Genomic DNA, 17,636 nt, shown 5'->3' on the forward strand with positions numbered 1-17,636 from the left:
TTATTCTTTTGGGTGTGGATATCCAGTTTTCCCAAAATTAATTTTTACAGAGACTATCCTTTCCCCATCTATAGTCTTAACACCCTCATCAAAGATCATTTGACTGTATATGCATGAGTTTATTTCTGGGTTCTCTATTTTCTTACATTGGTCTATTTATCTGTTTTTATGCTGGTACCATACTATTTTGGTCACTATAGCTTTGTGATATATTTTGAAGTCAGGAATACAGAATGGAGCTTCCTCGAAACAATTAAAAATAAAACTACCTATGATCCAGCAACTTCACTTCTGGGTATTTATCCAAAATAATTGAAAACAGTATCTTAAGGAGGTCTTTGCGTATCCATGTTTATTGCAGCACTATTCACAATAATTAAGAGGTAGAAATAATCTAAATGTTCATCAGGGGATGAATAAAAATAAAATGTAGTATATATGATGAAATATTATTCAGCCTCAAAAAGGAATGAGGTTCTGACACATGCTGCAATATGAATTAAATGTAAATTCATTATGCTGAGTGAAATAAGCCAGTCACAGAAGGACAAAATACTGCATGATTCCACTTATATGAGATAGCTAAAATAGTCAAACTCATGGAAGCAAAAACTAGGATGGTGCCTGTTGTTCAAAGGGTATAGAGTTTCAGCTATGCAAGATGAAAAGTCTAGAGATCTTCTGTATACCAACGTGCATATAACTAACAATACTGCAGCGTATACTTAAACATTTATTAAGGGGGTAGATTACATATTACGTATTTTTTACCACAATAAAAAAGGTTTATCTGATACAATCATGCATTTCAGTAGCAAGGTGAGCCAGAGAGCAAGAGTGAGCAATGTCTCATCATGCTGATTAAAGCAAAGAGAAACAATTGAACATTTGGGACTGAATAATAGAGCTGATTGATTAAATATCAATATCTGAAAATCTTTGTGTTCTTATAGCATACCAATAACTAGTTAGAAAATATGATGAAAAATGTAAAAAGATCTTCCTCATAATAATACCAAAAATATAAAACAGCCTAGATAAGTGTATCAAAATATGCATAATAACTCTATAAAAAACAAACAAAGTATAAAACTTCCCTGGAGAAAGAGAAGATAAATTGAATAAATGGAGGTTGATATACGCATTTCTGAGAAAATATTTATTAATGACTTTTCAATATTGAAAAGATGTCCACCTTTATTGCATATCACTGCATTTATTTTAATATAAGCTAAAGTGCTTTAACAAACATCAAAATATAGTGACTTGAGTAGGTAAGGAATTTATTTCTTCTTAATCTAACAGTCGAGAAGTGAAAGGCCTGGGGCTGTCAGGATTGGTCTGTCATCCTTAGTATCCTTAGCTTCCAAATTTACTCTAGTTTTTTCCTATTTCCCACTAGGCTAGAAGGAGGAAATAGAGATGCTAGGGCAAGTAATCTTTAAGGAGAGTTTGCACACATCTCGTTGGCAACAGTCTAGTCATGTTGCCATGTCTGGCTGCCCTGGAGAGTAGGAAGTGAAGTCTGTAGCTATTCCAAAACAGGGTGGAATCTCTACATGCCTAGTAACAAATCAACTTAAAACTTAGTGACTCAAAACAACAACAATCATATTATTATTTCTCAAACTTTTGGTGGCTCAGGAACTTTGGAAGAGTTCAACTGGGCAGTTTTGGCTCAACATCTCTCCTGCAGTTATAATGTGAAGGTATCAAGAGTAAGAGTAGAGCTGTGGGCTGATGGAGCTGCTGGTGGCTGGTTGAACATTTTCCTCTCTTGTTAACCCAGAACTTTTCCATGAGGTCTTGATGTATTAGCTGGGGCTTTCTCCCAGTATGGCAGCCTCTGGGCAGTTGGACTGCTTACATGCCAAGTTAGTGGTCCTTAGGGAGAATTCTCCCAATGAAGGAGGGAGAAAATTGATTGCCTTAAGAGGGCTTAAGAAATCACCTAGTGTCATCTTTATTGTACTCTACTGATGAACACAGACAAAGGCCAACAGATTCAAGAGGAGAAGACATAGAACCCACTTTTCAGTGGAAGAGTGTCAAAAATTTGAAGCCAAATTTAAAAATTGTTATGCTTATTAAAAGGAAAAATAGGAGAGTAGAAGCTGAGAAATGCTTTTTAGTCCCTGTCTGGTCTCTTCTGTCCCACAGACACTACACACACATACACATGCATGCTCTCAAGTTCTCACCCACTTCCTGCATCTAGCTCAAATTTAATTAATACAAATCTGTTATTTGTATTAATTCCAAGAATGAGTACTAAGGGTTGGAGAACTAATGATGTCAAAGATAAAAACACCAATATTCACAGAAGATTAGGAAGAAGAACGCTTAAATGCATAAATTATTATTTGGAAAAAAGGAGGTTTGGAAACATTCAGTTGTCTGTTACAGATATCAAACCCTGCTTGAAAGAAGACTCCTTGCCCCAGAGGGAGCAATTTCCTTGGTATATCTTCTCTTGTCAACCCTGATCCTTCTCTATAGAAGGGACTTCCTTTTTCACAGTCCTTCTCATCCCCTATGTGATCCTTTGCAAGTTCTCCCTCACCTGTTATGCCCTGTAGCCACTGTTTCAGTGGGTGTTGCAGATATGGAGGTTTGATGACCTCAGGGTTGCTTTGGAGCCAGAACAATCATAGGCTTCTGTGCTCAGGTTTGTAATTTATTTGGCAATTCAATTTCCTCCAAAATTTAGTAGTCTCTGGTCTACTTGCTTCCAGTCAGTTTTATGTGAAATAACCATCCACATAGATCTCCTCTGTTTACAGTTCCTAAACTTGCAGAATTTCTTCTTATATTGGATGGCTTCTGAACTTAATCAGTCATCTCTCTCTGTCTTATAATGGGAGTTCCCTTGAGGGATTTGTAACCATGAGTTCATGTGGGACAGCAACACCCTTAATCTGATTTTTGCTTCCAGTCTGCTTTTGGGCAATAAATTTACTTCCTGCTGCTTCCATACAGAAGCAGTTGGAACTTCAAATTCATTAAGGCCTCAAACTTCTGGACATTCATTCAGTTTAAATTTCAGGCCACTGGCTGTCAGAACCTCCCTTAACCAAAGCTTGTTTTTCTATCTTTGCTTGCAAACTGGCCAAGTTTTGGCTAAATGTCTCTTTCACTCCCTATTGCTAAAAGCAACAAAGAATAGCCATTGCAAACATTCTACATTTTTTCAACCAGTTCTCATAGGTCTGACATCCAGGTTATCACAGCAAGTGTTCTGCCGAGTGCTTTAAAGTTGGTGACTAGATTGCAGGACTATAATGATACCTGTGTTCTTTCTAGTTATTAAACTATTGCTAAGGCAATCCTTCATATTCTAGGTTTTTGTCAGTATTCCAACATCCCAGAAGACAAGTCTATTTGTTAGGTTTTGGGCTAAAGTGCTATAAAATGTATCCTGTTGTACTCAGTCTTAAATAAAAAAGAAGTTTGTTTTTTCTCTCACAGATCAATTCAAAGTTGAATGTTGTAGGGCAACAGTTTTTAAGGAAATGACTCAGAGGCTGTACTTGTCACTTGCACTCATGCACCCAGCCACTAGTTTAATTACATAGCCATGGTAAGTTGTAAGGGTAGGCAACCTATATCCAGCTAACATTTTGGGTTTCAAGTGCAAAAGAAAGAAAAGGAGAGTGGATAATAAGAGCTGGTTAAAAGTTTCTGTGACATTCAGGTAAAAAACTAATGAAAACTTTTTTTTTAATTTTTGTAACAACTTAACCAAATCATTTTAAAATTGACCTGAAATAACAAACATGTGAAAAATAATTATAGAATTCTTGAAAACAAAGAGTAATAGAGTTGGGATAATATTGGGAAAATATAATTTTCCCTAAAAAAGATTTAAATGTATGAAATAAAAGAATATGTTGCTAGAATAGGAGTAGACAAATAGCCCCACAAATATAACTCAGAGATTTATATTGCCCAATTTATAAAACTATAGCATATGATAAAGATGATATTTCAGATAAGTCATTGGAAGAGCCATTACTAAATTATATTTATTAAAAATCAGGCATACAAAATAAAACTATAAAATTGCTAGAAAAATATAGATTTGAATACTTGTATGATAATGGAGCAGGGAGAGATTTTCTGAGTGATAACAAACCATAAAGAGTTACAGAGTCCATAAAGAATAATTCGATATAAATGATTGACAAACATTGCAATTAAAAATGACCATAAGCCTTACTAAAATGCAAGTGGAAATCTGGACAATCCATATAATTTATATAACACATAAAGAATTTATATCTTTAAAGAGTGCATGGTTACTGCAAATGAATGAGGAAAAGAGCAACGCTCTAATGGAATAATGGGAAAGGACATAAATCACAGAAGAATAGTTAGAATGTTCTAGAAACTTATGGGAAAACATTAAACCTTGGTAGTTATCAAGAAACAATTAAAGTAGTGAGAACATTTTTCAATTATCAGGAAGGAACTAATTAAAAGATTTAATGTTGACAAGTTTATAGCTAAATGGAAACATTCGTGCAATGCTGAAGGAGGCTTCGTTTTATAATTTTTTAGAACAATATAATAATATATATCAAAATCATTAAAATATTCCTACCTTCCTAATGATCAGTTATAACCTTTGGGGAGTTATAAAAATGATCAAAAATGTGCAAGTTTATAAAAATATACCAATAAAAATGTTCATCAATATGCTTTTAACAACAACAAAACACTGCAACTTCGTAACAGTCTTTCAAACAGGGCATGTGTAATACGTGCATACCTTGAAATCCTGAGCAACATTAAAATTTGTGCTATACATATATATTTATTTACACAGGAGGATATCAATGATTTTAAGTGAAAAAAATTACATCATTTATAGGGTATGTATGTACATATATGCATATGCAACACATATGTATGTTTATATTTTTTCTTTAAGATGATAAATATTTGAGTAACTTAATGAATTAGGGAAAATAATTAGATTAAATGAATTAACCAGCTGAACCAGGTATAAAAGTATACTCTTGTGAATGAATTATCTGCTGAATACAATTAGCTATGGAATTAGAAATGATTAAAAGGGGATAATTTGGCTGCAGCTGAGTGTTTGAGATTGTACTTAATTATATGATATTGGTTAAATTTTAATCTGAATAAAAATTTAATCAAGAAACATGAAAATGTCCACTACTCATTTGTACCCATTGATAATATATTTTTATATGCTTTCAACGTTCATTCTGAAAGAAAAAAAATCTTAAAAATTCAGAAATCATGCATATATGCATATATGTACATATGTTAAATTGAAACAAATATTGAGTGACTTTATTTTAAAATATAAATCAAGGCTGCCTCTGTTACCACTCTGTAGTTTGGCTAAAATTAACCCATACCTTTATATTCTACAATACCCATCTTCAATTTGAAATGTACAAGTCATCTAGTTAAGTGAAAGCTTGATAACCTAATATAACAAGCTTGAACATCAGAAATCGGCTAAAATCTTTTATGTGGCAATTGGCTCACAAATGTCTGCCTGGGCAGATGGTATTGGTTTTAAAAGAAAGACATAGTTTGCCTGGAGAATTTCAGAAAAATCTGGGTATCATTTTCAGACTCTGGTAAAGGAGAAGGGTGTCATTTCCTTGACAGCCCCAGTGATTTCCCTGTTACTGTTTGCATGGCAGATGCCATGAACAGATTGATGTGTAAAGAAAGACAAGGTACAGGAAAATCATACATTAAGACTCATTAGCTGGAGAGAGACATGCTCTGCTGGGAACCACCTGGAAGCATTTTTTGATGTACAGAGAATGTTTAACATTCTTAATATATGTGCTTTTTAATGTGGTGGGACTAGATTTACATACGTGGTGCTTGACTGAATGGGAAAAAGAAAAGAACACTGTAGTTTAATGACAAATAGACGTCCATGAATATGTAGCAGAAATGAACCAGTCTTAATACAACTTTCAGCGTAGAATGCACTTTATTATTTCATTTATCCTCTCAGCCTGGGTCTGTAGAACTGAAGCCTAATAATGGAACTATCCATTACTGTCCAAAACAAATAAACCAAAACAAAACTAAAACATCACTAAACATAGAACATTATGAAGAAAAAAATTGAAAGCCGTGTTTTTGTGTTTTGTGTTGTCATCAACTTTTATTTTTATCATTTTCTCAAGAATGTGAAATCTTGGAAGGTCTGAACCATGCGTGAAAATAAAACACTTCATTTTGCTGAGGTGGTGGTGTCATTGACACAGGATATTTTAAAGAATATTTTCTTTGGGGGGAAAGGACTAGAGAAATGACTGTTAGCTATTAACCCAGAGAATGGTTTGACACTGACAAACTTATAGATTTCTGATATGTATACCGTGCTTGAATGAGTATTTTCATTCACAACATGGACCAAGATCCTCGACACTAGTAGTGAGATACTGATGTCTATCACTATTTAGAAACCTAGTGCCCTACTTACAGTCAATTTATCAGTACACAGTGAAGGCAATCCCAGGTACAAGGCCAGCCTGCCCCTGCATGCCACAGAGGAAGACTTGATAGAAATGCAGGCTGCATTTACTACACACTCAACACCAAGGTTAATTTTTCGAATGGCAAGTAAATGTGCCCCATTATTCACACTCAAAACGTGAACCTCCTGTGAGAAGTTTCTACAAATTATTTATAGAAATAGATCAACTGTAATCTTGGATTGACTCAGGTAAATGTTAATGTACAATAACAGAGCATAAAATGATGTTCATCTTCTATTTCCTCTTCACTTTGCTTCCATTCTGAATATTCTTCTTAATAGAGACAATGAAAGCTAAATTCTGCTTCTTTCTGCTTCTTCTCTGTCATCTTTGAACATCACAACACTCTCTCCAGACAATGGATGCATCACTTCTTAGTAAGCATCTCAAGATGCTGCCTCTAACTCTGTGCCTTCATGAAATCTTCCCCACCACTGAGCGTTACTTCTCTCAGTTCTCCTTAGTAGAGGTTTATAATGCTGAATTCCATGTGCCATATCCTATGGACCATGTTACAGTTCTCATACCTGACTGTGTTACGACTTGACCAAAACTTCCCACTTACAGAACTGCTTCCATTTCTGAGGTTAATTTCATCCAACTATGACACCCTCAAAACACCTTATTGCCCTTATTTACCAATATCCTATTTCATTGTTCATCATGGAATTTGGCACTTGGCTAAACTTCTGTGGATGTCCACATGTTTGACCCAGGAATCTGGAACTGTGTGATCTTCTCAACACCAACAACCCTTACCATCTGTTCCTAGACCCCATCCCAGACACTGTTACCCCTTATAACTGATCTAACTTGAATTTAGGTATGAAAATATCTAACCATAGCCTCCCGCCCTCTTTTTCTCTCATTGTCTTCCTTTCTGCATATATTCATTGATATCATTCTGATATCTAGACCCTTGGTCTCACATTTATATCGCCACTGATCACTTCATTTCTGGCTTAATTTCCTTCTTGAACTTTCATCTAAGGTCCCACTCCTTGATCTTGCTTTTCTTAGACAGCTTCCCTGAAAACTCTCACCATTTACTATCTCTATTCATACATCTGGACAGCTGAGATTTGCCCCATGACATCACATAACCATAAAGTTTGGTGCTACTAAAAAATAATTTCATTTCTCTTTGGGTCTATAATACTACTGAGCTATCATAACCCAACCTACTCTATTTATCCCAGTATCTGTGTTAGTAGGGGTTTTCAATTGAAAAGGACAGAAATAAGGCATTTAATGGCTCATGTATTTGAAAAGTTTGGGCAGTGTCTCTGAACCTTTAGCATTCATGAGAATTCCCTATAGGGCTTGTTAAAATAGAATTGCTGGGTCTCATTTCAGAGTTTCTGATTTAGTAGGTCTAAAATGGGAATGTATGATTTGATTTTTTAACAAATACCCAGGGGTGGGGACCACACTTTGAGATCCACTGGTCTAGAAACAGAATTCTCTTCAAACATTGTGGGATACAGGTGCTCAAAGATATCACAGGAGTATCTCTCTTTTCTCTCTCTTCCATCCTCTGTGTTGACTTCATTTTTCAGGCAATGTCTTGTTCCACGACAGAAAAAAAATGGTACCAACAGCTCCAGGATTAAATATCTTTTTAAACTCATACACCTACAGGAGAAAAAGATTACCTTTCCCCATAACTCTTATAAAACACCCATGAAATAAACTAAAGGGAGTCAGGCTTACTCTAGCTAAATGAATTGAGTGGTATTACTGGGGACCAGCAAAGGAGAAGACCCACAAAGAGAAGCTGCGTATTAGATCGATGTCCTCTGCAGTGTGCTTCACATCTCTTTGCTATGCTCTTAAAACACGTCCACACTGCCGCCCCCCTCCTCTTAGTTAATGATCTTATTGACAATTTAATAACAACAACAACAACAACAAACAGCTGAGTTTATAAAGCAAGCCATCCCTCACCTCTTGGTTCAAACATGTAATTAAAATATATATATTTATATATTATAAATAATATAAATATATAAATATATATATATATATATATATATATATAACATCTATGGCCTTCAGAGTATGTGTGGCAGGAAGAAAAAAGAGAGAGAAAGCAAGAGTCTTGGAGAGGAAAAGAGTAGAGAAGTAGTTTAGGCTGGATAGCAAAACAAAAAACAAACAAACAAACAAACGAAAGCCAACAACAAAAACAACCCATGAAAACAAAAAAAACCCTCAAGTTGTTTTCTCTGGAGTCAGGAAATTATTGGATCACATGATATATCCTCACCTCCTTTATTTCAATTTGTGAGAAAAGTGTTTCCTTTTCATAACACTAATACCATGAAAAGGGCTCTAGTTTCCAGAGGGAATTTCATTAATCAATTTTCCCTTCACATTTCCCTATATGTAACCCTCATTCTCTCATTCTAACAAAGTTTTGTAAGTCTATAAATTTAGTGAGATCTATCCAATATACCATATGTGATTGTACATTTATGAGTTCAATCAAAAATTAGCTTACGCCATACCTGCTTTTTAAAAAACTAAACGTCACGTTGATAGTTACACAGCAATAAATATTAATTTATTTCATCGTTTTAAAGGCTGAATGCCATTTCACTCTATAAATTACAACATAAATTATTTAAACACTTCCCTGTTGAATTTTGTGTTGCTCCCAGTATTTTGTTACCATAAACAATGCCACAAATGATATCCTTATTTATTTATATTTTTATATTTATCTATTCTACAGTATAAAATCCCAGGTGTGGAATTGCTGGGTCAAAGGATATGCATTTTTTCAGGCTTTTGATTTATGTTTTCTCCAGAACAACCACACCACTCCCCTGAAGTCTGAGTGGTGCTGGTCTCACCCACCTGCCCACACTGAGTATTACTATTCTTTTAATGTTGGTTAATCGGCTAGGTGTAAATTATCCCTTGGTGTCAATTTACTTTGCATATGCTTGAACACTTACGCAGTAGAAACATTTTTTCAAATATCTACTTATTTGCCATGTTTGCTTCTGCTTTGCACTTTTGTTCAGTTGAAGTATTCCTAATAACAAAAAATGTTAACATTTACTGAGGCTCATAATGTATCAGGTTTGTCCTATTATTTTACAAGCATTATTTCATTTTTTTCTTTTTTTGGATTATAATTGCTTTACAATGTTGTGTTAGTTTCTGCTGTATAATAAAGTGAATCAGCTATATGTATACATATATCCCCACATCCCCTCCCTCTTGCGTCTCCCTCCTACCCTTCCTATCCCACCCCTCTAGGTGGTCACAAAGCACCGAGCTGATCTCCCTGTGCTATACGGCTGCTTCCCACTAGCTATTTTACATTTGGTAGTGTATATATGTCAAGCATTATTATGATTATTTAATCATCACAATAACCTTATGAATATGTACTATGTTTATTCTCATTTTACAAATGGAGGTTCAAGAGAAGACAGGTTAAATCATTTTTCAAACATTATACTGTAAGTAGCAAATACAGCCAGTACTCAAGCATAGATCTGCCTGAGACCAAAATCATGTGTCCCTTTTTATTCTATTTACTTTTAAATTCCATTCCTTCCAGCCTACTACTACTGCCTTTTCGTGGACTGTCTTTATGTCTCACATGGAATCTTTTGGCCAAGTTCTTTGATTCTAGTCTTAAAGGACTCAATTTTATCATATACTATACATATGCATAGATTTTTCTGTAATGTTATTCTGATTCCAATTTTCCTTGGACTAACATCTCTTAAATGTCCCCATGTTTCCATACGGCAAAGCTCAAACTACTTATCAAGGTCGTAAATGCTTCCATGGCCTGACTCCCATTAGCTACATCCCTACTCTTGTCAACTGCATAAAACACTTCTCAGTCCTACTCATTTTATTCCCCAACATAACAAAGCAATTTACATTCAATGTTTTATAGCCCTTAGTGTAAGTATTCACACTCACTTTTGTATTAAATACCCACCCCCTGCCCTACCACACCAACCAACCCAACAAGTACATACATACCCCTCATTCTACAGATATATCTTTCATCAAGCATTTCAGTAACCTGCCTCTTTAAAGCTTTTCTTGTACTATCTACTTTTTTTTTTTTTCCTTTATCTTTTTTCCTTTTTTTTTTAAACATCTTTATTGGAGTATAATTGCTTTACAGTAGTGTGTTAGTTTCTGCTTTATAACAAAATGAATCAGCTATACATATACATATATCCCCATATCTCCTCCTTCTTGCGTCTCACTCCCATCGTCCCTATCCCACCACTCTAGGTGGTCACAAAGCACCGAGCTGATCTCCCTGTGCTCTGCAGCTGTTTCCACTAGCTATCTATTTTACATTTGGTACTATCTACATTTTCACCCCTCAAGTCCACTGCTTCTTCCTATTCAACCTCTTTACCATTTCCTACCTAGAACCCTTTATTTTATTTAATAATTTATGTGAATCTCACTATGCTCGATTTAAATTTTGAATAACAGAGACCTTGTCTGACTCATTCTATATCCTGCATTTCTAGAAAAGGTCTGGTATATGTAAGTACTTTTGATGAATAAATAAAAAAATAAATTTATATTATGAGTTCACCTGCTAACTTTCTACTAAAGGTCAAGAGGTAAAACTAATTCATCATTTTAAACAAGCCATCAAACTTATATTTTTATATGTTACATGTTTGCACTTCATGGATCATTCTATCTTTTAAAAGTATTTTAAAATTAGCAACAATATATTTCTTTTGTAGATAACTTAGTACTCCAAAATAAAATACCTTAAAAGAAACTCCCCCTAAATTAAACAATAAAAATGACACCAAAAATCATGAAAAGAAATTTGACTAATTGTCTATTAAAGTTGCTTTTTCCTTGTATTCATTTCAATACCTACTTATAAACAAGCTAACATTTTCAAGTGTGTATCATTTAAACATCATTTCCCATCTAATGCATAACAGTAAATGTGCATGTTATTTGTCATTAATTCTATGTAAAGTTTTTAAGTGTGAAAGTCAATTTTAAATATATTGGTTGCAGAAATAATTGTTTCACCTATTTACTCTTGTTATTTAGAATTTTCAAAGCACTAAAAAAGATGCACTGAAACAAGTATGTAGACATTAAATTATTGAGCTATCCACATATAGTTTAGATAATTGTTTTTAGAAGATATCTTGTCTGATGAAAGTCTCTAAAAGGGAGATTAAACACTGTGTATTCTTAGAAGATTTTCTTTTCAAAAGTTTGTGACAGGTTGTGCTAATTTGCATAAAACTATCAATATTAGGCCAATTTACCAGTGCCGCTGTGAAGGATCTATGAGCTGCTTATGAAAATCATCCCATTTCTACTTCAGATTCCCAGAGAAATTGAATTACAACCAGTCAATTTGTACATAAAAAGATATCTCGCGCAAGTCTAAATATAAATGAAAGCCACAGAAAGGCGTGAAAGCAGACACTTTTCCATGTTACATGGTATCAAACTAATCCATCAAATCAGGAAATAAATGAGGAAGGGAGAAGGATGAGGGAATGGGGTTCAGACTGGTGTTTGCATAGTGTAGACAGCGCCATTTAGTTCATGAAGCAATTTTGAGTTTTGAGGTGAACATAGAAATAAGTAATCAATTTAACAAAAAATTGATTTAACATCTGCAGGTCCATAATTCCTTAAACAAAACAGTTGCGGCAAAAAGTATATGGAAATTTAGAATCTTTCAGATTTTATCAAGGTAACATAGAAAATATACTTTATGATATAAAACATTTCAGTGGGAACTGGGACAGAATCCCATAATTAAACATATTATTGTTTATTCATATAGTATTTGATTTTTTTCAAATACCGTAGAAGGAAGACTGTAATTAGTCACCTATCAGTTTTGGTTCAGTTTTGCCAGCAAATGAGTCCTGGTGAAGTTAGGTTGTGCTGCCAAATGAGAATTATTTTTTTTAAGTAATAATTACAAACACCCCACAACTTTGTTTTTTCTAGATTTCAGATCTTAGGGGTGTAGGTAAAGGGTGGTGGCTCATACTGTATGCTTGCTTGCACAATATCAGGCATGTACTCAAATTCTTGCTGAGGAGAAAAGATTCATATATCTGAAAAAATTAGAGACTGTTTTTGTCACTAGAGCCTATAACCCAGCGCCTCAATTCTGTAGTTTAGTTAGTATGACAGTGAAAGTAAACTATTAAATCAATATACATGGAAAACTCAGTTAAAAGAAAAATATGTGTATAGGCTTGAATAAGGGGTCTTGGCAGGCAAAATTCAGAAAGACCAAAGAAAAAGTTCTTGCTGCAGTTGCACAGATGATTATGGTTTGAAAACTCAACAAGAGATTCTGATAGCTCCCTTCTCCATCTATCTCCAACTGCAGTCTTGTGGGTGAGACTGACCAGTGGAAATATAATGACAATAGTATGCTATAGGTGTCATAGCAGCCATACATCTCAGCTTTTGTGGAACTTGGGGCAGGATCACCTATCTATACCTGAGGACTGGAGAAGGCCTTACTGAGGAAGTTATGGTTGAGTTGAGTTTTGGTGGATGAGTTGAGTTTTAGTGGATGTGTTGTCCTCCATCCAGACCACTAAGGACTGCAGTGTGTTTACATGTATGGGGTAGGGGACCATGACAGTAGACAGGCGACCATTATTCATACTGGACATTGGTGACCCAATAGCTGAGTCTATGCACAAATGGGACTGGACAGACCAGTGTGCAAACCACATCAGCCCTGGTCACAGCTATTGTTACTTCACAGGGTATAGCCACTTTGTTAATTGTCTGGATTCTGTTCCAGCACTTTCTAAGTAGGATCACCCTGTCCTTGTATTGTACACTTCTCCCATTTGTATTCACCTACATGTTTAGGCCCTGATGGATAGAGATAGATGTGCAGTATGACTTAGAATTTGTGCAAATGGTTTGAAAAAATTGTTAGTGTTTCATCTAACAAATTAACAGTCATGTAAGAAATATAGAAAAGTATTGTGATCAGAATGGGTTTTTTCCCCCCCATGAAAAAAATACAACTCAGTAAATAGATACTGTGAGCTGTGGGTGGATATTTCAGCTGTGGATGCTGCAAGGAGTTCTTGTCAGTGAAATAGAGGAACGCAATGTAGGCAACAGTTGTAGTTACAATAGTTGCCAATCCAATACACATAAAATAATAATGGAGGAGGTCATTTCTAAAGGCTGGCAGACAGTAGACCAGCTGAGCCAAGGCAGTGAAAGAAAAAAGATATTTTTTTCCAAAAACAAAAAGAAATTGGGAAGCAGCCAACCTACTGGTTAAGAATAAAAGGCTCAGTTTGGAAGCTAAATGGGAAGCAGAGTAGCACTGGTCTGATGGTCTAAACAATTTTTTTTTAAAAAGCACAAAAAACCTAAGGTAAAGAGAGAGAGAGAGACAAAAAAAAAAAAAAAAAAAAAGGAAGTAAAAGAAAAAGAGAGATTCTAAGACCTTAAACATGACTACAGCTCCTAAGGGTAAAGGGATTTTTCCACTAAAGATGACCTTTAGAATGTTTCCATATCAGTATAGTTTAAAAGAAAACATCTAACATCTACCAGAAGCAGTTTGATTTTATTTCTTAAATCAGCTGTTGAAAATTTCTCCAGACACCTGTCCTAAGGGTCTAGGGCTCTTTTCTGTAGAGGGAATCACCCTGAATCATTTGACAAACAAAGCACTGCAGACTCTGGTCTTGTGGTTAGATTTTGTGAGCCTCCATTTCATATTTGAGAATAAAATAATGAAAAATTTAGTTCATTCTACCAAATACATACATACATACATATATATTTCAGAGGTTTAGTTAGACAATTGATAACTCTAGAAGTTGTAGTCTTATTTGCTTTAACATTTTTGTTTGGTTTGTTACATTGCTGTAGCTTAAGAAATTACTGAGTAAAGTACTAGTAATTATTTTGTATCGTTGGTCAACCAGGTAAAGTTTATAGTTTTGGGGTATATTTGGTTTAGTGATGGTATAAAAATAGGAATTAGGTTTAAAGCTTTTACATTTCACTTGACATAAATTTAGTATTGTGACATTTAATGTCTAGATTCATATTCAATTCAGTCTCCTTCTTAAAAAATCAGATGCATAGAAAAATAACAACCAGGAAGTTTCCAGTTGATATTTACTGGTAAATTTATATATTTTTCTAAATAACCCTTGTTATGTTTTTCTTAAATGTATTTCACTAAAAGTTTTCACTGACATGTATTCACTGAAAAGTTCTACAGTTCCTATAAATTAAAAACACCCTTTTATTTGCTGATTAAACTTGGGTGAACTAGGTAACACTCTGACCTCAATTTTCTTCTGTATTTAAAATAAGTGTTGAGTGTCCCAGGTAAGTAAAGGGGGGCAGAATAAAATCAGATCACAGAAGATGCGTCACCAAATCTGACAGATATGAACACATAAGATTGGAGTTTAGCAAAACTTCTATCACTGAAGTGTGGTTATTTTCCCTAAAATGGTGGATAAGGAAAGAAGAAGAAAACTCTTACTGGTTAAATTGGATCCTAACTCTGTCTCACTCTCCAGATGTTGTACTGGGGAAAAGAGATAAGTAGGAAAAGTCCTCACAGTCTTCACTAATATATTCCCCTCCTCAACACACACACACACAATCAATTAGAAGAGAAGTGTACTGGAGAGATAAATGGAAAATCACTTAAAGATAGAATATCCTACCAATCACTAAGGATGTCAGTATCTTGATATCTCAGTGCTTCAGTAGTAGATGCAGGACAAAGTGCTGGAGCCTGCCATTTCTAGGGCTCCAAGCTGGAAATGGTCTAGATTCAGGGATACTGTCCTTAGAAATAGGATACACTTCTATATTTTGTTAACACCCTTTTAGAACATTCTGCTTTTAGAGCATTCCCCAAATGATATGAGTCCATATTCTCAAAGTAGAAGTCTGCACATAGCCTTAGTTCACCATTTTCTATGCCATCCCTTCTCATGCCCTCAGATTATAGACAAGCACGAAACTTGAACAGATTTCAAGTTACAGATTAGAAAAGAAGAAAGAAAAAAATGTTTCTGATAAAAAGCGGGAAAAGTCAAGGAGAAATCAATTGAATTTTACTAAGCCAAATAAAAGATATTATCTCTATATATAAAATGTATAAGAAGAGAAGAGGAGGAAAAGAGAAACATACTATTAAAAAAGAGTAAAGAATACAGTCTAGAAGAAAACATAATTCCAGAAACAGAAGAAAGCATAACAGAATCATAAATTTAAAATAACAGTTTATAGATAAGATAAAACAATAACGTGAGGCTGTATATATGAGGTATATATATGTATATATATACAATATACATATGCTTATATATGTATGTACACATACATGTACTCATATATAGTATACATATATATTTACATATAGTATATATGCACACACATACAAGCATACAATAAAATCAGTAGTAAAATTTGTCATTTCCCTTTCTTTTACAGCAAAGAATTAATTGATTTTTTAATATTAAAATTCAGCATATAAAATAAACACATAACCATACGTTCTTAAGATTTTTGATATTTATCCTCCTATATATTCTCTTTTAACTTTAAGAGGAATCACTGTCCTCCAGACACAAAACTGTTGATTCTCTTTTAAAATAAAGTAAAATTTTTCCTCCTCTGGTGTTCATGACAGGACACATAGCTACTACCAGCTCCTGAATATGTCATCTTACAGCTTTATCGATCTGCTGTACACTGGCAGTCTTTATCACCTGCACAAAAATCTCCAGGGAAGAGGTAGGTTCAGTGGGTTATTTCTGTCTCATTGAACGTACATGCACATATTTTTTTCTCATTGAGCATATATGCTCAGCAATTTGTCGCACTACAGCCACGTCGATGGGGAAGGTTAGAGATGTCAGACTGGTGAACCAGGATACAGATTGCTAAACTCCTCTGGTCTCTAATACTACCTGAGTTTTACACCAGCTTCGGCAAAGAATCAGGATAATTGTTAAATCCATCAAGCCCTTTATTTCCAGTTATACTTACACACAACTGAAAATACATACCCAACCTATCTCTCCTTTTCCTTCTTGCCCAGCCTTCTCCTCCCTGCCCTCTATTTCTTCCTCACACTGCCACTCCCACACTCTCTACCATTTTTTTTTTACCCTGTTCTTTAGAATCCATCTTTCTTTATAAACCTGCACCTTAAATCCTAAGCCTCTGCCCATGATTTTATCTGAACATAGTTGACATAATTTAACTTTGGCTCCCTGCCTCAGCATACTAATCTCCCCGCAGCTCTCCTAAAGGGAACAGAGGATTCTCTCATCCTCCTACACTACTAGGAACACAGGCGTCTGAGATGACTTTGGCATCCTCCCAAGTCCTTATTTCCAATTTCAGATGGTTATTCTACTTCCCTCACATATAAACACTTCTCTCCTGAGGTTCATGACATCAGACCTCAGTATCTTGTCACTTCTGCAGAGTTCCCATTCCTTCTTCTCAATGGATATTGGCATCTAACTCACATGATTCTCTACTCCAAGAACTTCAATCATCAGAATAAATGTAGATGATCCAATTCTCCACACTGTACACTTCTTTACCAGGAATCAATCAATTTAACCCTCTCATCCTCATATCTTTGAGGATGAAAAGCCCTGGGCTTTTTCAGCAGCCCAAACTATTATACCTCTGTGAATTTAAACTCTAACATATAATCACTGAGCATGCTTCATTTATCTTCATCTCTTTCAATTCATATTCTAAGTAGATCTCTGATTTTACTGAAGCCTTAAGTTTTCTCAGACCAACTCACTTTTGTCCCTAACTAGTACAGGCATCATGCTGCAACTCTTCTATTGTCACATATTCCACTGTTTTGTACCCTTTTCTCTACTATATTTATTGTAACCTATTCCCTTGGATCAACATAGACAGTCAGCACTTCTTATCTTACACCTGGGTTACCTAAGTACTGTTAGAGAGGATCACATGGTAAGTGGATTAAAACCACTTCAAACTTAAGATCTTTACTCTTGGTTTGTTAGTACTTTTCACTAGCAATTTTACCTA

This window comes from Balaenoptera ricei, chromosome 18, assembly GCF_028023285.1.
Source record: "Balaenoptera ricei isolate mBalRic1 chromosome 18, mBalRic1.hap2, whole genome shotgun sequence".
Taxonomy (NCBI): domain Eukaryota; kingdom Metazoa; phylum Chordata; class Mammalia; order Artiodactyla; family Balaenopteridae; genus Balaenoptera; species Balaenoptera ricei.